The sequence below is a fragment of the Triturus cristatus genome, chromosome 1_1 (genome assembly GCF_964204655.1).
Source record: "Triturus cristatus chromosome 1_1, aTriCri1.1, whole genome shotgun sequence".
In the NCBI taxonomy this organism is placed as follows: domain Eukaryota; kingdom Metazoa; phylum Chordata; class Amphibia; order Caudata; family Salamandridae; genus Triturus; species Triturus cristatus.
In genome coordinates this window covers 412784022-412809737 of record NC_140579.1, presented here as the reverse complement: position 1 = coordinate 412809737, position 25716 = coordinate 412784022, and the positions used below count along the sequence as shown (strand labels likewise).

Genomic DNA, 25716 nt, shown 5'->3' with positions numbered 1-25716 from the left:
GTTTTTTTGGGCAATTTTTTAGGATTGCAAGGGATTCTGGGTAACAGACACTGTGGGAGGCAGTCACGTCACCCCATCCTGGATTCCCCTGGGTGTCTAGTTTTTAAAAATGTATAGGTTTGCTAGGTTTCACTAGGTGCTAGTAGAACTATGGTTCAAAAACTACAGCTAGGCACTTTGCCAAAAAGGGTCATTTTTCACTGCAAAATTGAGGTGTGTCCACGTTGCGTTTTGCACCGATTCCTGTCGCGGGCACTAGGTCGACCCACACAAGTGGGGTACCATATTTCTCGGAAGACTTTGGGGAACGCGGGATGGGTGGAAATTTGTGGATCCACACAAATTCCAGAACTTTACACCACAGGAATGTGAGGAAAATATGTTTTATTTTACAAAAGTTTAGGTTTGCATGGGATTCTGGGTAATAGAACCTGGTGAGAGGCAGTCAAGTCACCCCATACTGGATTCCCCTGGGTGTCTAGTTTTCAAAAATGTATAGGTTTGCTAGGTTTCCCAAGATGCCCGCAGAGCTAGGGTTAAAAAACTACAGCTAGTCATTTTGCCAAAAAAGGGTCATTTTTCACTGCGAAATTGAGGTGTGTCCACGTTACGTTTTGCGCCGTTTCCTGTCGCGGGCACTAGGCCGACCCACACAAGTGAGGTACCATTTTTCTCGGAAGACTTTGGGGAACGCGAGGTGGGTGGAAATTTGTGGATCCACGCAGATTCCAGAACTTTCCACCACATAAATGTTGGGAAAATGTGGTTTTTTGGGCAATTTTTTAGGATTGCAAGGGATTCAGGGTAACAGAACCTGGTGGGAGGCAGTCACGTCACCCCATCCTGGATTCCCCTGGGTGTCTAGTTTTTAAAAATGTATAGGTTTGCTAGGTTTCACTAGGTGCTGGCAGAACTATGGTTCAAAAACTACAGCTAGGCACTTTGCCAAAAAGGGTCATTTTTCACTGCAAAATTGAGGTGTGTCCACGTTGCGTTTTGCACCGTTTCCTGTCGCGGGCACTAGGTCGACCCACACAAGTGGGGTACCATATTTCTCGGAAGACTTTGGGGAACGCGGGATGGGTGGAAATTTGTGGATCCACACAAATTCCAGAACTTTACACCACAGGAATGTGAGGAAAATATGTTTTCTTTTACAAAAGTTTAGGTTTGCATGGGATTCTGGGTAATAGAACCTGGTGAGAGGCAGTCAAGTCACCCCATACTGGATTCCCCTGGGTGTCTAGTTTTTAAAAATGTATAGGTTTGCTAGGTTTCCCAAGGTGCCCGCAGAGCTAGGGTTAAAAAACTACAGCTAGTCATTTTGCCAAAAAAGGGTCATTTTTCACTGCGAAATTGAGGTGTGTCCACGTTACGTTTTGCGCCGTTTCCTGTCGCGGGCACTAGGCAGACCCACACAAGTGAGGTACCATTTTTCTCGTAAGACTTTGGGGAACGCGAGGTGGGTGGAAATTTGTGGATCCACGCAGATTCCAGAACTTTCCACCACATAAATGTTGGGAAAATGTGTTTTTTTGGGCAATTTTTTAGGATTGCAAGGGATTCTGGGTAACAGAACCTGGTGGGAGGCAGTCACGTCACCCCATCCTGGATTCCTCTGGGTGTCTAGTTTTTAAAAATGTATAGGTTTGCTAGGTTTCCCTAGGTGCTGGCAGAACTATGGTTCAAAAACTACAGCTAGGCACTTTGCCAAAAAGGGTCATTTTTCACTGCAAAATTGAGGTGTGTCCATGTTGCGTTTTGCACCGTTTCCTGTCGCGGGTACTAGGTCGACCCACACAAGTGGGGTACCATATTTCTCGGAAGACTTTGGGGAACGCGGGATGGGTGGAAATTTGTGGATCCACACAAATTCCAGAACTTTACACCACAGGAATGTGAGGAAAATATGTTTTATTTTACAAAAGTTTAGGTTTGCATGGGATTCTGGGTAATAGAACCTGGTGAGAGGCAGTCAAGTCACCCCATCCTGGATTCCCCTGGGTGTCTAGTTTTCAAAAATGTATAGGTTTGCTAGGTTTCTCTAGCTGCCGGCAGAGCTAGGGTTAAAAAACTACAGCTAGGCTCTTTGCTAAAAAAGGGTAATTTTGCATTGTGAAAATGTGGTGTGTTCACGTTGGGTTTTGAGTCATTTCCTGTCGTGTGCACTATACCTACCCATACAAGTGAGGTACCAGTTTTATCGGGAGACTTAGGGTAATTCAGATTTGTAAAGGAACTGTTATTACCTATTGACTTTCGATGCATTTCTGCCTTCCAAATGAAAGACATTGTGTAGGAAAGAAGTAATTTTAAAAAATGACCGATAATTCTCATGCTAGTATGAGTATTCCCAATTTCGGTAAAGTGCAAATATCTACTGTTTCTAAACTCTAAATTTTGTTCCCATTTTAGAAATACATAGGTGTCTTTCATACCGATTTTTCCATGTACACATTTTTACAGAATAATTACTATATACCCGGTACATAATAAAAAACCATTGCAGGTTGCTGCTCAGTTTTTGGCTCTGGGTTTGTCTGCTTCATGGTGAACCTACAAGTCCTATATATCCCCACAACCAGTAATGTCCAGCGGATGTAATGGTATATTGCTTTAAAAAACTGTAATAATTAGAAGAAGTTACAGGTGAAAACGTTGACACAAAGGGCTGTTTTTTCAACTAATTTTCAATGTATCCTATATTTAACTGTTAGTTTCTATAAAGAAACCTTGATGGATCTAGAATTCAGAATTTTGTCTACTTCTCTAAAATGTATAGCTTTCCAGGATCCATTATTGCTTTCATACCCATTTCTACCATTAACTGGAAGAAGGTTAAAAGCACAAAAAATATCAAAAATAGGCTATGTCCCAGAAAAATGCCAAAACTGTGTAAAAAATGTTGGATTTCTGACAACAGTCTGGTATCCCCTAAAAGCTGGGAAAATTGTGATTTCAGCCCCACAAACCCTTTTTTGATAACATTTGCAGGGAAAAACCCAGATGCTTTCATTTGCAGCCCGTTTTTCCAATTTTTCCCTAAAAAAACAAACTTTTGCTGTATTTTGGCTCATTTCTGTGACCCCTCCAGGGGAATCCACAAACCCTAAGTACCTTTAGAATCCCCATGATGTTGGAAGAAAAGGACGCAAATTTGGTGTGGATACCTTATGTGGTCAAAAAGTGACAGGGGCCTCAGCGTGCACTACCCCAAATAGCCAAAAAAATGTGTGGCACAGGAGGGGGAAAAGGCCTGGCAGCGTAGGGGTTAAGGGATAATAATGGGCTCCCCTGAAAGGATCGGCCACAGCTCACTCCAGAATTGATCCAAGGGTCAGTAGGAGATTTGCCTTATTACTCTTTTATCTTTTATTCTTTCTTTTCATCTTCATGATATTTGTTTTTTGTCTTTCCCATTGCATACGGAGGGAGTGAGTGGAGCAAGTTTATTTATTTATGGGTTTGTATCGCGCTGGACTTGACTCCCGAAGGAGTATCTCCGCGCCATTGGACTACCATATTGCAACAGAAGAGGAGAATCGGACAATATATCTTATTAGTTCTGAAATAGGAAGGTTTTTAACTGTCTCCTGAAGGGAAAATGATCGTCGCATAGTCGCAAAGATGTAGGCAGGCTATTCCATAAAGTAGGACCAGCAATTGATAGGGCTCTGTCTCCCTGTCTTGCCTTTTTTGCCCTTGGTACACATAACAGAGCCTGCTCACTGGATCTCAGAGAGCGGCTGGGTACATAGGGGCAGAATTTCTTAGATAGATATACAGGGCCTCTCCCATGTAGGCATTTATGTATAATACAGCAGATTTTAAACTTCACCCTCTGTTTGATAGATAACCAATGTAGCTTATTGAGTAAGGGTTTAGAGGGAGTGCGGGGAGGCCGGTTTAGGACAAGGCGGGCAGCAGTGTTCTGGACCACTTGTAATCTGGAAGTAACTCCTTCATTTGCCGCCAGCAGTAGTCCATTACAATAATCCAGCCTACTTAGTACCAAAGCCTGTATCAGAGTTTTTCTAGTTGAGTCTGGCAGCAGAGGAAAGACTCTCCGTAACAAACCAATAATGTGGAAACAAGAGCCCACCACTTGATTGCCGTGGTGTTTTAGGGAAAGCTCCTGGTCCAATCGGACCCCTAGATTTTTTACAACCTGTCTAGGTTCAGGGCGGTTGCAGTGGGTGGGAAGAGGGACAGAAGAGAGTTTCAGTTTTGCAGGTCATAGTACTCTATGGCCCTGGATCCGAGTTTAGGTGCTATTTATCACACCTGATAAATAACGATATCGCAGTTTACATTATTTATCGGGTGTGATAAATAACACCCAGTACGAGGTTGTGGGGAAAAATACGCTGATTTTGATGTTTAACGCACCAATATGCTATGGTAAACATTGTGGGGCAGATTTATGTTAGACTGGAGCCACTTTTACGCCGCCGTTGCGTCACTTTTGTGACGCAGCGGCAGCGTAAACCATGCGCCATGTTGCACCTTATTTACAACGTGACGCATCTAGGGAGATGCGTCACGTTGTAAAGCCCTGCGCTACATTAAACCGGCATCAGGTTTAATGTATGCAGGGTGGGCGTTCCATCGGAAAAAGCCTCGGAAAAGTGACGCAGTGAAATCTACAAGATTCCACTCAGTCACTTTTCCGATGCTGCTGCGTCAAAACCTTGCGCCTGCTTGAAGCAGGCGTAAGGCATGACACAGCATGTTAGGTATGGGCAGCCCCTAAACATTGCTGGAGTTGCGTCGTGCTTGCGACGCGACTCCAGCAATGCGCCGCCCTTACGCCATCAGATGCGTCACGCATCTGTTTATCCTTGCGCCATGATGCGATGCATTGTAAATGCGGCGCATCTGTGGTGGCGCAAGGGTAAACTTGCGTGACGCATCTTTCCTGGCGCATCCCTGCTGATTTGCAGGGATGCGCCAGGAAATATAAATCTGCCGCTGTATGCTTTTCCCTAATACATTTTGGAAGGTTTGACCTGGTGCAATTTATCAAAGGTTGAGGAAGTTAACACGGCCGATAATTGTTAGAGGTGTTAAATGCCTTCAAGCTCGGAATTCCGGCCCATTCGTAATCATTGGTTTAAGGCTGAGTCGAAATTAACCAACCCACTCATAATCAGGCTGAACATGTTTAACTGATTGTAGCTCTGTTTTGCCTTGAAGGTCATACTTCTCAGTTCTGATAGTGGACCTCTTGGCACGTTTCTAGTTTTACTTGTTAAGATACTACAATGTTAGATACCTTGTGAGTGGATGATCTCTTCATTATTTTCTTTACGAACGATTGTGCCCATACGATAGTTATCTGAACATCGTTTTGCAAATGTATGTACCTGCTTATTTCAGGAAGAAAACAATAACAATTATTAATAGCAAAAATAAATTTAATTATGACAAAATTGAGGGGCTCTGGATTCAACCTAACCAACCTTTGCGACCCCCTCTATCCAATCTCTGGCCCTAATACTGGTCTGAGCCTCCTGACCCAGAAAAATCTGTCAAAACTGTGGGCTACTATTTTGAGGTGGTTCTTTCCTTGGAAAGACAAGTTAATCATCTGTTTTCCACATGCTTACTGTTGTTACAGGTTTTTAGGAAAATGATACCACTCCTTCCAATGTCAGTTCACCAAGTTGTGGTCCATGCGACCATTATGATTCATCCGAACGACTGCAATTCTCTCTTCCTGCATGTATCATTCGGCCTGCTGAAAACACTCCAAAGCATCCAACATGCTGCAGCTAACTTTGCTCTAAGTTTTCCTTTGCGCACCTCTTCTTCCAATGCATTGGATTAATTGCTTTGGAAACCAATGGTAAAAAGGATCTTTTAAAATCCCTCTACCACATTCATAGAGCATCACTCCCAGCCTATATTTCTCAGGAACAAGTTCACCCGCTGTGTTCTGGTCTACACCCTCCGCTCCACCAGTGCGTCACTACTGTCTGTACCCAGATTCAACTGGACTTGGTCTGCTGGCAGGGCTTTTTTGGAGGGGGCGATCAAACTGTGGAAAGACCTTCTGGAAACGCTGCCTAGGATGCAGGATATGCTGCTTTTTAGTACAGGTTTGAAGACTTGGACGTATTGACAGTACTCTTATTTCTGTGTAATAATCAGTTTTGTCTCCTAGTTTTCAAACACTTGCATAGATAACAGTGTGCTTAACAAAATTAATAATGTTGTGTTGGAAAATGGCATTGAACTCTATGCACCTGCAGCATGGAGTATGATGATTAGGCCTACCAGGAGATTTGGGACTGAAAAAAGACAGGAATAATATTATATGTTGTACTTTGAGAAACTTGTTTGAAATGCATGTGCACACTTGTTATCATTTTATCCTCACTCTCATTTCATTTCATGTTGTATCATTATTGCCCTATAAATGCTAAGTCCATAGCTTTCTTACCCCCTCCATTTCTATGAGGAAGCAGTCAATATAGTCACAAGGAGAATTCGGATCCAATGTCTCTTGATTCATTTTCACTCTTTTTTCAACAAACCTTTCAAGACAACACACTACTCCATGCATTTTCTTGTGTGGTCCAGGTAAATATTCCAGAATATCTGTGTATATGCTGTAAAGCTATAAAAAGTTGAGAGAAAATCAATTATTCATTACATTACAATTGAAATTACTCTCTCTCAATGGGTGTGTGTGTGTGTGTGTGTACATACCTCTCTCTTGAATGACACATGGACATAGTAGGGTGTGTTTGGCTGCATTATTGCACAAAAAATGCTTTTTCTCACACTGCTCAATGAAAAACGGTTTGTCTCGCTATTGACTTTAATCCAAAATTGAAGAATGCATGACGCATCGTCAATTTGGTGATTACCAATCCAGCAATATTTACCATAGCAGTTTAGGGTATGACAATACAGATATATCTCAGGGAGGAAGTGTCCATTTTACTGCAGTTGATAATGCTGTCTTTCTGCAAAACTTACAAAGTGCTGTCAGACATATCTTTTAATTACATCTATAGCCGTATCACCACAAAACAGTATGGTTGTTGTTAGAGCAATCCTTTTCTTTATATTTTTAAAGTTTGTTTCATGTTCTTTCATAAAACAATAGTTGATGTTTGCAAACATTTATTGATGTCTTCATCACTGAACAATTAGCTATTGAGTGATTTCAGAATCAAATCTAAATGAGAATTAGTGTCCAATATGTCTCAAGAATTTGTGAATAGTGCCTGACTCTCCAGTTGTGACACAAAAACTCAAAATGTTAGAAAATGTAAATTTTGCATTGACAGATGTTAGAAAAAGATAGTTGGTTCCTGGCATGATACTACATATCTTAAGAAATGTAATACTTTTCAGAAATATTTTGGAAAAAATGCATCTTGGAAAACAAGATTTTTCATTAAATTAAAAGAATATAATTGTTACCTAATTTGACAGATTCCTTCACTTAAATATTTTCCTCTGTATTTTTCATATTTTTTGCCCCAAAATGATTTCAAGCGTGTTTTAATGCTTCCGTTCAATGAATTTCTTTCCAACATAAACTGACACTTAGGCCCTCGTTACAATGTCGGTGGGAGTGCCATTTCTATCAACAAACTGTCTCAATCTGTCACATGTATATATTTCTTTCTAAAGCACATGCATGATTTTCTAGTCACTTTACTCACCTTCACTGTGCCATCACTACATAGGAGCACCTTATCTTTGGAGTGATAAAAATGACTTGCCATTCGATTATGGACAGTCATAACATTTTATGAATATGTTTAACAAAATTAATGCATTTATCGCATAACAGAAATAACCTGCAGAAGAGTTTCTTCATGTGACCATTGCTGTGGGAATCTAAGGCCACACTTCCCTTATAGGGACCACCTTTTCTTGATAATAATTGTCAAGCCCAGGTCGCTGGGTTGCCGTTTTCTTTAATACTGCACTGAAAGTAGAGCATGCTTATGTTTGGAACTACAAACTGCATTTTTTCTACTCTGTATATTTCTAATAAGCCATGGTGTGATCTTAAGCCACACCAACATTGTGGGTGAATGTGTGCTTGTGTGTTTTGTGTCTATCATGTCAAACGTTTTTCATAAAGGGATGCTGACTGTGAATTTCTGTTGTAAGTAGTTTGATTGTATATGTCTGTTGTCATTTAAGTGCCCCCCAACACAAACAATGGTGCAAAGTTGTAAATGAATAATTACAATTCTGTATGTTTCACTTTCAACTTGAGCATGTGAAATGAATGTCCATTAATGATATGTAATGTATATATTTTGTTTGTTAAGTGTTCACAAACACAAACATTGTGCAAACTTATTTGTTTCAATTTAAATTCCATATGGCCCACTCTCCTGTTGTGTGTTAGGGGCTTTATAATGTTTGTTGTGTGTTTTGTATACTTTGCATTTTTATTTGTATCTATTTCTGTGTTTGCTAAAGTTTTTGCAATCAAACGGCGTAATGGCAATGACATCCCTTCCTTTCAATTTGATGTTTTTGTGACTTGGCAGGCCTGGTCTTAGTTCACATCGACATAGATTTGTTTGTTCTCTCTCTCAAGTATACTTTAACTGCTATTCACAAACATTTGAAATGGTGATAAGTAGTTTCTCGTACAACACAACTCATTTGTGCCATTCATCATTTATGTTTGTTATTTGGCATATGGTTAGCATGGCTTGTCTTCCCAATGTGGGCACGCCACAGGACCTAGCCAAAAGCCAGGTCCTGTGACAAACACATGGCCACTATGTAAAAGGCCGTGTGGGGTGTGGTGTGGCTTTCCATGACCACATCTCATGGGTAAAACACAATGCACAAATAAAAGAATGGGTTAGTTATCTGCATCTAAAGCCATGTCTTGTGGTCAAGCCAAAATGCGCTCAACTAAAAATCTGTCTGCAGTGGATCGGCTGCAAGGCATTACAGCCAACGTGCACAATGAAGGTTCTTAACATTCTACAAACAACCTCAGGCCCTGTGCAAAGTGGATTGGCTACCTGCAGTGGGTTGGCCCCAGGGCTTGGCTGAAGGTCAGGCTCTGCAGCCCACCAATGCTGCACACAGCCAACTGTTGTAGATTATTGCAATGATGAGTAATAACAGTAATATTTGTAGCGAAAATATTCAATCATTCAGGATCAAAACATAGAGTCACTTCGACCCCACCAGTGTGCTTCAAGGGGACTGCTGCCAGTCGTTTTAAGCTGCTGTCCCTTCCGTATTTAATGACAATTTTTAGTGGAATTGGGGGAATCTCATAAATCGCTAAACTGTCAAGACTCGCTAAACCTAACAGTGTACAAAAACCTCTCTTCCGTCTGCTACATAGGCAATGAGGAATAGTTGCCAAGAAGTTTGATGTGACATAACGTTTTGCCTTATGATCTACCTTTATCATAGGAATATGGCAATGGAACAAGCATAGGGTCTGATCTTAGTATTCTTAAAGCCATTGATTAGTGCTGTTAGCCAATCTGGTAACAAACTAATTTGATCCAAGTGAGTCTTGGTTGTGTTTGATCTGTGCAAGTAAATAATACATGAGCTACAGTTTTGTTATGAGCATATCAAACTGGGCATGTCGGGGACGGTGTGGATGAAGTTGTTCATTTGGCCGTAAACATTAAGAGGAAATTATCCTAATGATCCTAACCCAAATTGTTTATGAATGGATGAGTGAGTGAATTTCTATAGTACAGCTAGTATGAGAGTGTCCCGGTGCTAAAGCAGATGGTCAAACAAAGATGAATATCAACCACCCTACAATTTGAACAAATGCGTTTTCAGTTGCTTCCTAAATATGTTTTTCTCTGGGATTCATCTGAGTGGAAGAGAGAGCTCGTTCCAGTACTTGACTGCCAAAACAGAGCAAGCAGAACTGCCCAACTTCTTCTTTTTGGTGTAAGGAATAGCCAGCAACAGGATAGACTGTGAACTCACAGGTCTCTCTGAACCGTAATCAAAAATCCTGTTAGACAGGTATTTATGGTCAGCCTTGTGAAAGGCTAAATGCGCCACAGTCGGCATTTAAAAAATGATCATTTTTTCCACCGGTAGCCAGTGCAATTGATTATTGTAGTGGCTTTGGCAGTCACCTCCACTCCAATAGTAGCAAGGCGTTGTAACCGGATCTTATGAGAGATCGTGTCAAATGCAATGGAAAGGTCTAATAAAATTAGGGCAGTATAAATTTGATGGAGTTTGTTATTTCTATCAGCACTGTTTCCGTGCTATGATGAGCCCTGAAGCCTAAATTATTGAGGCAGCTAGGTGCGATGTAGCTCTCACCCTCCTCAAAAACAAGAAGGATCTAATTCTCACTTTATCTAAGACCAGTTTACTCCCCATAATCAGTTTTAGCAAGTATGTCAGTGTACCAGAGGAGAGGGAGAGGGCTAGATTTCTTAGAACCATATTTTTGGATCTAGTCAAGTCTGCTAAGTTTTGGAAGCCCTAAACTTCCATAACTTTCATAAAGCTGCAGGGCTGGAGCAACTGTCATCCTATGTGATACTTAGAGTTCTCTTAGTATGGTGCCCATGACTTGCTTGTGTTCTAGGGTCATTTTACCAACATGCATTTTCCATGACATTTTAGATGTTAACTTGATTTCTAGATAGTCAAAGGTGTCTACTTTTTTGAGCTCTGCTCCTCCCAGCATTATCCTCCCTTTATACGTTCTGTGCTGGTTGATAGTTATGTACTGAATTTACTAGTAAGCCACGCAAGGTGGAGAATTCTTCAAAGTGGCTCAGCTAATGCTTTAATCCGCTTAAGGTTTGGGACAGTAATTGGGTGTCATCGTCAAAAAGTAGGATAGGTATTTTTACTTTGGCCAAAGAACAGGCGTAGTGTGCAGTGAGAGGAATTGAACAATATCATTCAAATACAAAGACAACAGGTTGGGAGCCTGAACACAGCCCTAGCAGATGTCCTTGGAAACAAGAATTGAGTTTGTAAGTTGTACCTGCTCACCCAATCTTATTCTGGTAATGTTGTCCTTGTGAAGACATAACAATAGATAGAATATTTGAGGACAACCCCGTATCCTGTAGAACCTGCCACAGCTTCTGGTGGGATACCAGATCGAAAGCAGGCTTCCAATTGACAAAATGTCACAGATAAGTGTCCTCGCCGATTAGCATGTTCTTCCAACATGGAAGCATAAAGTGAAAGACCAGATCTATAGTGCTAGTTCTTTCACTAAATCCAGCCTACAGTGAGGTGAGGAATTTTTATCCCCTATCCATTCACAGAAAACCTTTTGTAGGCTGTCAATTAGACCTATTGGCCTATAGATCAAAGGCATCATACAGTCAACTATTTGTAGGATAGGAAGACCTCTGCTCCTTTCCAGAAGCTCGGGATAGGCGCTCCTCTTGCAATTGCCTTCCAATTGCATTGGACAGCACTAGAATGTATTTAGCCCAGTTTTCTTTTTTGTGGATGAAGCTATCACCTGGTGTACCATCAGGGTCTGGTGCTTTCCCTTGTGCAATGGCATTAAGGGCAGAATTAGTTTCAAATCTACCCACGTCAACTGGGCATCACATTGGAGGATTTGATGTTTGCCGTTCATTAGTCTATAAGGCCTTTAAATGGTTGAATCAGTCAAGTGAAAAGGTAAGATTTGTAGGTTGTGATGCAGCCATTTCCCCCCACTCCAGCAAAGACCAAAATGTTTGAGGATCTTTTTCAGAACGTGATTGGAGTAAATTGTGCCATCTTTTCTCATCCCAATCTCTCTTAGCTTTGTGTTGTTCTGGGATATACACCTTCCTTAAGGTGCTAAGAAATATGAGTCTATATAATCGAAGAATCTTGAATGAATATGTGCTGCTTCCTATACATTGCTACTTTCAATCAATAGAATATCTAAATTGGATGTAGCGCTTAATAAATCTAGAGTGATGGGAGACAACATATCACGCTTTATGACTAGCTGGTGCCATTTAAGTGTGCGCTTGTTGTTAGCTAAATGGAGATCCATGGTTGTCAGTCATGGGGCTTGATCTGTCTTCGTCATTTTACACCGTGAAACATGACAATCTTCTGGACCTTTTGAAATATAGAATAGGTTTATCAGGATCAGTTCGAAACTGGTTCACCTCCTTCCTCCAAAACAGATCCCAAAGAATCAAGGTCAATCAATCCCTATCTATGGCCGTTCCAGTCACATTAGGTGTACCACAGAGCTCATCCCTCTCACCTAGACTCTTCAACATTTTCATGGAACCACTCACCGTTATTCTCAGCTCCTCAAACATTCAATATCACATGTATGCAGACGTCTTCTGGAGGACATAAAATCTTTCAACTCAATTCTACAAAAAACCCACACTTGGCTGGTGGAAAATCACCTGAAACTAAATACCCTCAAGACAGAATTCCTCCTAATAGCTCCACCCAACCAAACATCCATCATGTTATGTTATGTTATGTTATCAGAGTTTTGTAGAGCGCTCAGCTACTCAGGCAGAGTGTCCCGGCGCTAACAGACCCTTGACCACAAAGCATCTACAGGGGGGAGGACTTACATGCCGAAAAGCCAAGTTTTGAGCTTCTTTCTAAAGGTCGTCAAGTTAGCACACTTTCTTAACGCCAGAGGGAGGGAATTCCATGCAAGTGGCGCAAGGTGTTTAAAGGAACGCCCTCCGATCCGGGCACGCCTGGTTGCCGGGACCACAGTGAGGGACAATGCCGCAGAGCGCAGTGATCTGGTGGGTTGATAAAAACTGATCCTCTTTCTCAAATAGAGGGGGCCAATGCCATGAAGTGTTTTAAATGTCATGGTAAGTGTCTTAAATTCAATACGCTTCGCGATAGGGAGCCAGTGCAGGGATTGCAGTAGTCCCGTGGCATGGGAGCGATGGCTGAGGCCGAAAATAGCTCGTGCAGCCGAATTCTGCACGACTTGTAGGCGCGAGAGAAGGCACTTAGGGAGACCCAGGTACAGGACATTGGCGTAGTCCAGCCTGGAGCCTATCAAGGCCTGCACCGTGATCTTCCTGTGAGCAAGAGATAGAACAGGAAGAAATTTTCTTAGCATTTTTAAAATGCCAAAGCATTGGCCAACTAGACTCTGGATCTGCGGTTTTAATGTGAGACAATTGTCCAGCTTAACGCCAAGATTTTTAGCCACCGAGGCCACATCCGCAGGGGGAAACATGTCAGCAGGCCACCAAGATCTCCAACACGGATCGGGGGGGCACCCAAAGAAAAGAACCTCCGATTTATCAGAGTTGCATTTTAGTTGATTGCAATGGAACCATGTAAAGACCGCGGCCAAGCAACTCTTAATGCGGTCTCCATTGAAATCCAAATTTTTGCTGCATGTGAAAAGAAGCTGAGTGTCATCGGCGTAAGAGACAATCTGGGCTCCAAAGGACTCGACCAGTGCAGCCAGAGAGGACATATAAATATTGAAGAGGATCGGACTAAGTATGGATCCTTGAGGAACTCCTACTTCCAGAGGCGGCACTGTCGCCGAGTGCGGAGGTGCCCAGACTGTCTGTTGGCGGTTGGTCAGAAAAGACTTAAACCATTTAAACACCGTACCTCCAACCCCGATCTCCCCAAGACGGGTCAAAAGGCGGTCATGAGGGACGGTGTCAAACGCCGCCGAGAGATCAAGTAACACCAACAGTGCTTTTCCCCCAGAATCCTGAACTTCTTTGATGGCCTCCACCACCTCTAACAGAGCAGTCTCAGTGCTCATGTTCGTACGGAAGCCGGATTGGGTGTGGTGTAAGAGGCCGTGGGCCTCCACGAAGTGAGAAAGGACAGACTGAACGTGCTTTTCTGTCACTTTGGCCAAAGCGGGGAGTAAAGAAATAGGTCGATAGTTGGCAAGGACATCCTGATCCAATGATGGTTTTTTCAGGAGCGGAATGATCATTGCCTGTTTCCAGGCAGGCGGCACAGTCCCCGTAAGTTATGAACAATTTAGAATGGGGTTCACCAGGGGGTTGATAGCACAGGCTATTTTAGCTAAAAACTTTGCGGGACATGGGTCCAGAGGAGAACCAGATCTTATTTTAGCAAGGAGTTCCAATGAAGATTGGAATGTAATCGGTGGGAAGCTCTCTAGACTAGGATTTACCAGGTCCGAGGTAGCGGCATTAGTTTCAGGCCCAAGAGCTCCTCCCCGTGCGAGAGCAGAGAAGGTAGCCTGAATGCTTTTAATTTTATCCGCAAAAAAACTTGCTAATTGCCAAACCCAAGGTTCAGAGAAAGAGCGTCTGGGTGTAATAGCCATTGGAGAGGTAAATTCTTTCACAATTGTGAAGATTTCTTTGCTGGTGTTAGCCGCCTCCTCAATCCGATGAGCGAAATAAGTTTTTTTGGCTAGAAGAATATCCTTATGATAGGCCCTGGCGCACCTTCTGTATGTCTCCTTCAGCGTATCCAGATACTTTGCTCGCCAAGCTCTTTCTGCTTTTTTACAGAGCCTTCTGCTCGAGTTAAGCGCAGGTGTAAACCATGGGGCAGATGTACGTTGGGATTTTTTAGCCAACTGCCTAGGCGGGGCTAACGCCTCAAGGCAGCGTACAAGCCACTCTTGGAAGCACACAAGGTCCGATTCTAGATTGCCCGTGAGAGGGCAAGGGTGGGTTAGTTGATACTGGTTAATCATTTCCACGGTTACTAAGTGGAAAGGACGCGACCACAGAGCTGGACACCCCGCCCCTCTGCTGGTCTTACTGGCTTGTGCCTGGATATTAAAAACCACCAAAAAATGGTCGGACCATAACACTGGGAGAGGGGGCACAACTGTCACCAAGGTGGTGGAAAAAATCTGATCCAGGGTGTGTCCTTTATTGTGGGTGGGCAGCATGACATAGGGAAAAAGGCCTAATGGGCTAGTAATATCAAGAATTTTGATAGTATCAGACGCCTCCGTCTTATCAAAGTGAATATTAAAATCACCCAGGAGCATAAAATGCTTAAATTGAACGGACATGCCCGAGATCACAGCGTCCAGCTCCTCATTAAAAGATCCGACCGGGCCAGGGGGTCTATAGACCAAGAGACCAGCGCAAGATTGGCCTGGGGAGAGTGTAAGACAGAAGCCTAGTGTTTCCGCCCCTCGAATGTCGTCAGTAGGTATAATAGAACACTCAAAGCGTCTGTCTATTACCAAAGCCACTCCTCCCCCTTTGCCTGTGCTCCGGTCCTTCCTTAATATGAAATAGTTTGCAGGCAGCGCATTGGCTATATCTGGGCTAGATGCTTCGCCAAGCCATGTTTCTGTGAGGAACAGGCAGGCGGGCTTAGCATCCGCAAGGAAGTTAAATATGTCCAGAGCATGTTTGCTCATAGACCGTGTGTTCAAAAGGGCACAGCTGAAGGAACGGGCTGCAGAGGCCAGCTCTGTTGATGCGATTCTAGGTTGGCTAGAATTTGCACTCTCAGTATCCGTCGAACTACCCCTCAGTGACCAACCACAGCTAGAGCAATGATGACTGGTCCGAGTAGCAGGGTCAAAGGTACTGCACCCGCTGTCACTGTGCTGTCCAAGAGCTAAGAGCTGATGGGCGGAGTATACTAAGGTATGCTCATGTTGTCGACTCTCTAATACCCGGCCCCGCCCGCCTCCATCCGCCTCCGGGACGCTGACGGGCGCAGACGGGCTTTCCTTAGGCGCTCCTTCGGCGCGGGAAAGGCGCTTCCGCTGAACGCGTCCGCTGCGCGGAGGCATCCCCGTATCACTTTATAGCTCCCGCCCGTGAGGCAGCAAGCCTAGTCCACGGACTGGCAAGCCTGCCTCACCCAATATGGCCGCGGTGCGAGCGTCCAACCCGATTCACGAGTCGGCAATGCAGGGGACGCCCGGGCAGCGCGGAGGAAGAAAGGAAGGCGTGGGACCAGGGACGAGACCCCTGGAGCACCAACGAGATACTCCAGAGCCCCTCCGGTAAGAGCCGAGATCCCCTGCCACAATAAGAAGTACAGAGAGAGTGTCTCCCGGCTTTCCGCCTCAGGAGAAAGGGGGCAAAGTGCAAAGTGCAGAGGACGCTAGTACAGATACAGATACAGAGAAATACAAAACCATACAGTGAGTTAAAAATTGATAAAAAGCACTAAAAACAGTAAAAGCGGCGCGCAGTTTGTGCAAAATAGGCAAATAGGCGATATTATGCAAATAGGAAAGATTAAGCTATGTTCTGCCACGCGAGGCTCAGGACCGAAGGCAGCCGCCCCGGGAGTCTCTATGGCAAAGGTCTGAACCTGAATGATGCAGGGAGGCTCACTTTATAGCTCCCGCCCGTGAGGCAGCAAGCCTAGTCCACGGACTGGCAAGCCTGCCTCACCCAATATGGCCGCGGTGCGAGCGTCCAACCCGATTCACGAGTCGGCAATGCAGGGGACGCCCGGGCAGCGCGGAGGAAGAAAGGAAGGCGTGGGACCAGGGATGAGACCCCTGGAGCACCAACGAGATACTCCAGAGCCCCTCCGGTAAGAGCCGAGATCCCCTGCCACAATAAGAAGTACAGAGAGAGTGTCTCCCGGCTTTCCGCCTCAGGAGAAAGGGGGCAAAGTGCAAAGTGCAGAGGACGCTAGTACAGATACAGATACAGAGAAATACAAAACCATACAGTGAGTTAAAAATTGATTAAAAGCACTAAAAACAGTAAAAGCGGCGCGCAGTTTGTGCAAAATAGGCAAATAGGCGATATTATGCAAATAGGAAAGATTAAGCTATGTTCTGCCACGCGAGGCTCAGGACCGAAGGCAGCCGCCCCGGGAGTCTCTATGGCAAAGGTCTGAACCTGATCATCGAAGAATGGTTTCAACAACTAACAGCGCTCAACTGCCAACCCCATATCATTGACTCAGTGAAGTCACTGGGATTAACACTCGACAGAAATCTAAACATGCAGAAACATATCAGTGCTGCAACAAAAGGAGCAAACATTCAGATGAACAAGCTGAGAAAATGAAAACCCTTCCTTCCAGCAAGTGACTTTAAAATGGCAGGTCAAGCACTAGTTATCCCAAGTTGACTATGGGAGTGCAACGTTCTGCGGCCTTCCCAGATCGACAACGGCCCCTCTAAGAGCCTCTCTCAATTCAGCGGCCAGACTTATTATGGGCTCAAAAAGAAATTGTCACATTACCCCTGACCTTAGAGCTCTTAACTGGCTTCCTTTTGAATCAAGAATTCAACTAAAAATAGCCTGCATGACCCACAAAGCCTTACATCACAATACTCCGACTACCTGGCCCAGAAACTTGTGCTCTCTTGTGGCAACAGATCCTCTAGGAGTTCCAGCACCCTTCTTTTGAAACCACAATGTTTTGCCAAAAAGAAATCATACAACCGTGTCTTCTATGGCATCGCTCCAAGTTATTTGGAACGCACTGCCCCCAGAAACCAGACTGAATACTGCCTATATCTCCTTTAACAAAGACGTTAAGTCTCTACTCCTAAGGAAATTCACATTAACACATTATCTAACTCCCACCACATATATGTTGTTAATCAAGACTCAATTTGTAACTCGCTGTATTCTTTTGTTTCCGATGTATTTCTACCCCTGTAAAGCGCTCCGATACCCGCAAGGGTCTTGTTCGTGCTATATAAAACCTTCAAAATAAATATAGAGGCAAAAATGATTGTGGTCACTCTTGGGCCGCTCCTTGACAATCATATCCTCCACTCTCGCAGTTAGGCTTGTTGTATGTGATGGCCCTTCTACTGTTTGCCTTTATTCTGCTGTTTATTGTCATAAGCCTATATTCTAATGAGAAGGCCTTCAATTGTAGTGCTGTTTGAGTCCACTTTTTGGCAGGAAGTAGGTCAAGTTAGGGGGAGCTCCATTTAGTGTCTTCTTCCCTAGCCAAATCAAGGTCATCCCTGCCCAGGTGTTCAAACGTAGTATTGAACTCCCCAGCCAGGATGATCTGTGATGGCTATATGCTTTTCTCCCAATGTCTTTCTAATTTGTATTCAAATTGCATATGCGTTATAAATATCAACATTAAGGTTCATTTTTGTCCTAAATTGTACTCCCAAAATGTCAGGAGAAGCAAACTCTAATCCCCATATTGTGCAATTGAGTGAGACTATAGTTCATGTCAACAGCCCATCATATGGCTGGCCACCTAAATTGGCTTTGGTCAAAGTCCAAACGCTAGTATAACCAGTCCTAAACACATGCTCTATACACCAGGTTTCCTGGAATATACATATGTCAAATTGCTCAATAAACTTTTTCATGTCCGGAAATTCAATTTTTGACTTTAAACCTGCCAAATTCCAGGATGCCACTCTTAGTTTATCAACTGCATTGTGTTTAATGTATCTGTAAGCATGCTACTGTAAAGACTGTAAGAGCGAAATTTTCCTGGGCATTATGTAGCATGCAGTTGATGGGCTTTAGGGTCTTCATCCTCTGGCTGGACTAGAGAGTAAATTAGTTGACTCAAAGGCAGAAATTCCTCCTCTTATATTATGCATTGTATCACTGCAAATGTTCTTGAAGAGTGCATGGCATGTAGATAAGAGAGTGTAGTACTTTCTCCGCATAGTCAGCCAAGACCCCCAAAGGTGGAATCAAGCTCAAGTCGAGAGGGTAATGTCTGGTGAATATTAGCCATGTTGTTTTGGCTTGATTATATTTGAATTGAATAGTGGAATCATTTGGAGGGCTAGTGCTAGCACCAAGTGCCACCAAACTGTGAGCCAGTTTCCTATCCATAAAAGTACATTCGAAGCAATCAGAATCTGAGCCATTGGTAGGACGTCTTTTAGCACTAAAAATGAAGATTTAATATTCAGTTAGGGGATGGTGTATAGAATGGTGTTAGATGATGGTGCACTACATTTTGTATTCAGATATGTTACTTTTGTCCAGCATGATCACCTTATGCTGAAAGTTCAATTTTACTGTGTATTTTCTTATAAAAGGAGGTGAGCCAAGTCTGGTTTGCCATGACTTTTGTGAATGGACCCATGTTAGTCTGTCTCTTGATTCGGAGTTAGAAATATTTTGCTCTGAGACTAGTCTTTCTTTCAGATTCTTTTCTGAATTTAAATGGGCCTTATGCTAAATGCCTATATTGAAGTACCCTGCAATTTAATACCTTTTAATTTTGCCTTCTGTATTGCACTTACATTTTTAATAAACCTTCATTTTTGGACCTGGCCCTTTTTACAGGGTTATCCCCAACCGTTATGCGTTCCTCCTGCATTTAACCAACATAATCAACATCCCATATGAATCTAACCTCACTGTATCCCCCTCCCAAACATTTTGCAGAGAGCTGTCCATATCCATATATAGAACTGGTAACATCCTTACCCAAGCCTCAGATCAGAATCTCTCCATTTTTGACTGCCACTTATCCGCTCTCTGCATCTCCATGCCATCTACTCTCAACATCACTCTGCCTCTTCCCGCCATAGGACATATCCTCATACACTCTCCTCTCCAAACAGAACCCTCAATTCCATAATTCCCTCACACTAACACCACCTACACTGCCCCCACATCCTCTACCATTCCTAACCCCCACAAAGTTTTGATCATACCTCACGATTTATCTCCTCCTCAATCCAGACCCTCTCCCCCAACCAAACTATCACACCTCACAGTCCCTGAATCACATCAGACTGGATCCAACCATATCACTCTCTCCTTTTTACGATGATCACTAGTCCACGCCACTATCAACCACAGATCCAACCATCACCCAACTGATCCCTTCAATCACCCATCTTGAACTCAACATTAAAAATATACTGGAGGAAATCACCTCAATATGAAATGACGCAAGGACTCACTTTCCAATCTCACAACTATGGCAAACACTAATCTTGCCCTAAACATGCGCTTGACCCACTGGCAACTATCCCCTTTATTCACTTCCTACTTACACCTAGACGCAGCACTACTGGAAAGCCCCAGCTTGAAGTGGAAATGCTGAGAAACACATATGACAATGCTCCAACCCAACCCTGTTACTAGAAGATTCCGGTCATCTTAGGCTCAAGTACGATTCTTTCTTCCAATCACCCTCCCAGACCTCCTGCCCAACTGACTACCATTCAGCCTAACCTATCTGAGCTGAGAACTTCTCTGACGCTTAACTGCATGCTATTAAACTGCCGGTCAGCAGTCAAGCATGGCACCAAGATGGGCGAGACCATCATTCTACATAATATTGACATTTGTTTTCTCATCAAAATCTGGCTAATAGAACACTCAACCCCCATTACCAATCTCCTCACCCCACCTGCGACTGCAAGGACCAAGGTGGTCGATTATCATACACAAAATTGATCTATGCCTAAACCCTTCCACACAGTCGAATACTCTACCTTTGAATATCTAGAAGTCGATCTCCCCTCCTAAAACTCCAACCCTGTCAAATTCTATCGCTCCTATCACCCTCCAGGTGAAAAAACACAATTCTGTGAGGCTTTAATAGACCTTACAACACAAAAGGACCTTAAGGACACAACAGACATTTTACTAGGAGTCCAAAACCTGCACCTGAATGATGTCAAAGATTCACCAGTACAGTACTTATACACCCTCCTAGAAAGTAAATCTCTCATGCAACTCTGCAAGAAACAAACTCACATCAAAGGCTCTACCCTCAACACAATTATTTCCAACCCTAATGCCATTTCCTTCCAGTCCATCTTACCCACAGATTGGACCAACCACCACCTAATTCTATTTGATTTCAATGTCAACCAAGCTAATTGTCCTAAGCACTGAGTGAGAAATATACACCAAATCCCCCAATCAGACTTGGAATCCTTATGACCTCACCTTCCACTATAACACAAAAATGGCAGAAACGTAAGACACTATCACCCCTTTAAAACTCAAAAAATGAAGAAAGTATCCCCTCCCAATCCTTGTTCAACAATAAATCTTAATAAAGAGAAACGACAACTTAGGCTGGCCAAAAGAACCTGGAGACAACAACCCTTGCTGCCCCAAATTGTCTCCTCCTAGCTGAACGCCTAAAATATAATACAGATATCTACAGATAAAAATCATCTTTCTTCTAAGCCCAACTTTACCACTCCAGAAACAGACCCAAAGATCGTTTCAACATCATAAAACAGCAAACCACCTCTTTCCTACTGATGACTCTCTTAGGCGCAGCAAAGAGTTCGCCAAATTCTTCTCTAAAAAATAAATATCAAACTCTCACTGGACCCCTCCACCTCCTCTCCCTGCACCAAAGATCCCCCCTCTCCCAAAGTTGGTCCCCCCACTGCCATACATCCAACAAATGGTGATCTCTCCTAATATCACCTCCCCAATGAGCTAAGACACCAATCACAATCACATACAACTGAAATGCAATGCTTCTTGGACCAAATTCGAAAATATCTCTGAAGAAGAAGTCATCAAAATACTTGCATACATGAAGATGACATCACAGCTCTTTGACACTCTTCCCTCCTCGCTCGTCAAAAATCTCAGACACATCATCTTCCCAAAATGGACTAAAATTATTAAACACTGCAGTAGTTGTATGCCAAACTTTCTTAAACTCGATTACGTTACCACTCATCAAAAAGCCAGATGCCAGCTTGAAAACCTTAATAATTACAGACCTAACTTCCCTCTCCCTACCAAAACAATTGAAAAATGCATGCTCTCATAACTTAACAACCACATTGAAAAGTTCAACTTGCATGCCAACTTCCAATCTGGGTTCAGGAAAGGCTGCAGTATGGAGACTGCAATCCTGCAATTTACGGATGACCTAAACAGAGCTCTAGACAATGGCCAGGCCTGCCTCTTAACCCTCCTGGACCTCTGCACAACCTTTGATACAGTCAACTACAAAATTCTCCAAAACACCCTCTCACAAAGTGCAGGCATCAACGGTACTGTCCTTCAGTGGCTCGTCTCATACCTGAACCAATGATCTCATCTAAATTAAACAGCTCCACCTCATAAGCAGTACTACATGGAGTTCCCCAAGGATCAATCCTCTCCCATGCCTTGTTCAGACTCTATATGGAACCTCTTACAGTGATCTTGTAACAAGCTTGAATTGCCTACCACCTCTATGTAGATGACACACAACTCTATTAAGATGTCATCATCTAAAGACTTCTAGCATCTAAACAATACTCTCTCCATGAAATAATCCTGGGTCACCAACAGTCACCTAAAGCTTAACCCCAACAAAACCAAACTCCTCCTCATCCAACCAAGAGGAAAGTCCCAGCTTATCCTCAACTGGCTTGACAACCTGATTGCTCTAAACTGTAAACTATCTATCTTTAACTCTGTTAAGTCACTATGGATGACACTTGACAGCAACCACAACATGAAAGACCATATCAATGCCTCATCAAAAAGTGCCTTCTACTGAGACAATTCAATGCAAATGTGCCTGTAACTCCAATGTAGCAGGAAAACATGTGAAATAAGTTGCTCGTCTTTCAGCAAAATCTTTTAATGGTTAATAATGATTTTCTGCAGTTTTCAGAAGTTGCAATAAATTCTTGATGGTGCCTGAGGGGAGAGGATGATTGTATGCTTGGCGCAGTACTAAAAGTATGCCACAGTGGCCTATATGTAGAGGGTGAGGTGAATGGTCTATCAGCATCATTTCTGATGGATACAGGAGCTACCTGCTAAATGGTTAATCTCATGGAGATTCTAAAACTACCCCTCATGAGAAGACAAATCCAAGTTATTGGTTTCAGTAACATACAAATCATAAATCATCTCCCAGCAAATGTTCATGTTAAAATTGGTGCACAAAGAACAAACATGATTTTATATATAACATGATTCCTGTAAACCTTTCAGGGAGAGAGATTCTTTGCAAATTAAATTGTGTGATTAACTGTACAGCAGACGGTGTAGCAATTTAAATGCAACATGAAGACTTTGAATTTAAAATACGATCGCAAGAATCAAAAGTTCATTAAAATCCCAGTTCTCACAAACGATGTTCTGCCTCCTGATATAAGACATACTGTATTAGAGGAGGTAGAATAGGATTTCATGGTTCAACAAATAGTGTGATCAAAGGAGCAGACCTAATGAAAATTACTGTGAAACCAAATACATTACCGGCAAACTCCTCAGTACAAGCTTACAGAGCAAGCAGAGGATGGCATGACACCCGTTATAAAAAAACTGATAGAATAAGGTGTAGGAAATTTGAGTATTAGATGAAGGGGGGGAGAACTCACCTCAAACAATATTTACAATCCTCATCAGGCTGAACCTACTGCAGCCATTAAATAAACCTGTGCTTCACCCTCTGGTAGCTTGGCACAAAGCAGTCACATATAACTTAGAGTCAATGTGTAAAGTATTTATGCAGCACTCAATCAGTAGTAAAAAGACAACACAAGAAAAATACCAAAACAATTTAGAACCTTTTAAGAAATAAAATGACACCAAAATGGCAAAAATCCAATACGTAGAACAGGAGACATGGATTTTTAAAATTTGAATTAAAAATACCCCTAAAAAGCACAAAATGCTGACCGCCTGTATCTGGTTGCACTAGGTGGGATCAAAATGAGTTGCAAGAAGAGAGGCCTCTGAAAGCTTGTTGTGTCCCTGCAGCTTAAACAGGAAGTTAGACAACTATCAATTGAAGTCACTTTAGGGGTCCTGGGATCAAGGCAAGCAGGTGCAGTCTTCATTCAGGATCATCAGACAGCAGGGCAGGCCTTCTTCCGATTCTTCACAAGTCTTGGAGTATTCTGAGGAGAGGTCAGTGGGGTCAACTTTTATGCCTATTTCCAACCTGTGGGTTGAGGGCAAATCTAGGTCCAGCCTCTATAACTATTCTTCCCAGTTCCTCCCCTCCTTCTTTGTTAAGAGCCAGACTGACTAAAGAGAAAAAAGAGAGGCTGGCCTAGGTGCGAGCTTCATCTGCCAGTGACAAGGTAGACATCATTTGAAGCTCGTGAAGGGTTTGGCCATTCTGTGAAGGGAGAAGTCCTCTTCTCCACACCTGAAGCAATACACATCTCAGCACAGGGAAGCCATCAGACTTGGTGTGATTTTGTTTATTAAAATGTAATATTTTTCTAATTCAGTTTTGGATTTCTCCTTTTTGGTATTTTCACTTTAATACTGTTTTGGTACTGCATGCATTCTTTACACATTGCCCAAATTTATAACTATCTGCTCTGTACCATAATCACCAGATGGATGATCGCAGGTTACTTTGGTGACTTTGGTGTTCACCATGGTAAGCTAGTGTTATCACCTGAGGTGGGCAACAGCCCACCTTAAATATTAATTCACTCTCTTACAGAACGAAAGAATGTTGTAGAAAAAATGTAGTGATTATGCAATAGTTCTATAACTTGGTTCAGAAAGGTCAGATAGATTCCAAGCAGGTAGATTTTGGTTGGGGCCGTGTTAGAGCTTTATAGTTCTAATGCCATGCAGTGGAAAAGTGTATGGGATTCAGAAGGCAGACATTTACATTGTGAGAGTCTTTATGTATGACCATCACTCCACCATCATTGATCAATAGGGTGGTAGATAGGCATGATTCATTGAACCGTGTTTCATACAGAGAGAAAAGATTAATGCTTTGTGCTGATGTTTGGCATCTAATTTACATTTTACAGTGTTTCCCAAACCGTTGGTCGCGACCCATTGGTGGGTCATGAGCTGATTTTTGGTAGGTCGGGAAAGTCCGAGAAATCCATAAAAATGCCTTTAAATTGTCAGGCTGTCTTCTGAGAAACTGCTGCTTATTCATGTAACATGGGATTGGTGTTCACTCTTCTTTCTCTAACTGCAAAGTCAGAGGAGTTTGAAAAGTGAATTAGGTGACAATCTTTATGGAGCACAGGCACTGAAGTATTTTTTTTTTTGCAACTCACAACTAAATGTAAAAACCTGTAAATTAAATGTGTGCATTCTGCAGTTAAGAAAGCAAAAATGAAGCACATTTTAAAACAAGCATTTGCAATGCCATAGGTCTCGCATTTACGAGAGTTTGAGCTATTGGCATTGTAAATGACAATGCCAATAGCTTAAACTCTCGCAAATGCGAGACCTATGGCATTGCAAATGCAATTTTTGGAAAAGCGCCTCATGCTGCGCTTTCACGCTAATAGCGGCCGCGCCCCTTTCTTTAGACCGGCTCGTCTAAAGAAAGGGGCGTGGCCAACATTAAAGTGACAGCACCGTATGGGGCGCTGACTAAACCACATGTTCCATTGTGAAATTGAAAGCGTGCATAGCGCACTGCAAGTTAAAAAAAAAACGGCGTCCATTGCTAAAGCTGGCGTCCCACCAGTGCTCTTTAGATTAATTAGGCAAAGACTTCTCCCGAAGAGCTAATGCAAGCAATACTGTAAGAACACAAGTAAAAGGTCCAGTCCTGTTGGGAGGTTACAAAAGAAGACAGGGAGGTACTAAGGAGAGACTCATAAGCCTATTAACAAATCAGAAGTCAACATTTAGGAATGACAGTGACAGCCGCCAATTGAAAAGATGGGCGGAGCTTCAAGTTCCTACCTGAATACAGCAGGTGTCTGTAGCCGGAGTAACATCACACGATTCTCCCACTCATACAGGAAATGTACTAACACACAAAAGTGTCAGTGAGAAGAGTTAAAACAATTGTTGCACACTCTCAATAAACACACATAAACATACAAGAAGCACAAAGCACCTGGAATACAAGAGCCAAATCTCTAATATAATTACCTTACATTCATGT

At 42.9% G+C, this 25716-nt stretch overlaps 1 pseudogene; it reads right to left on the bottom strand.

Moving 5' to 3' along the window:
* LOC146870331 (cytochrome P450 2G1-like) overlaps positions 1–25716 on the bottom strand; it is a 920765-nt pseudogene that overhangs the window by 442087 nt on the left and 452962 nt on the right.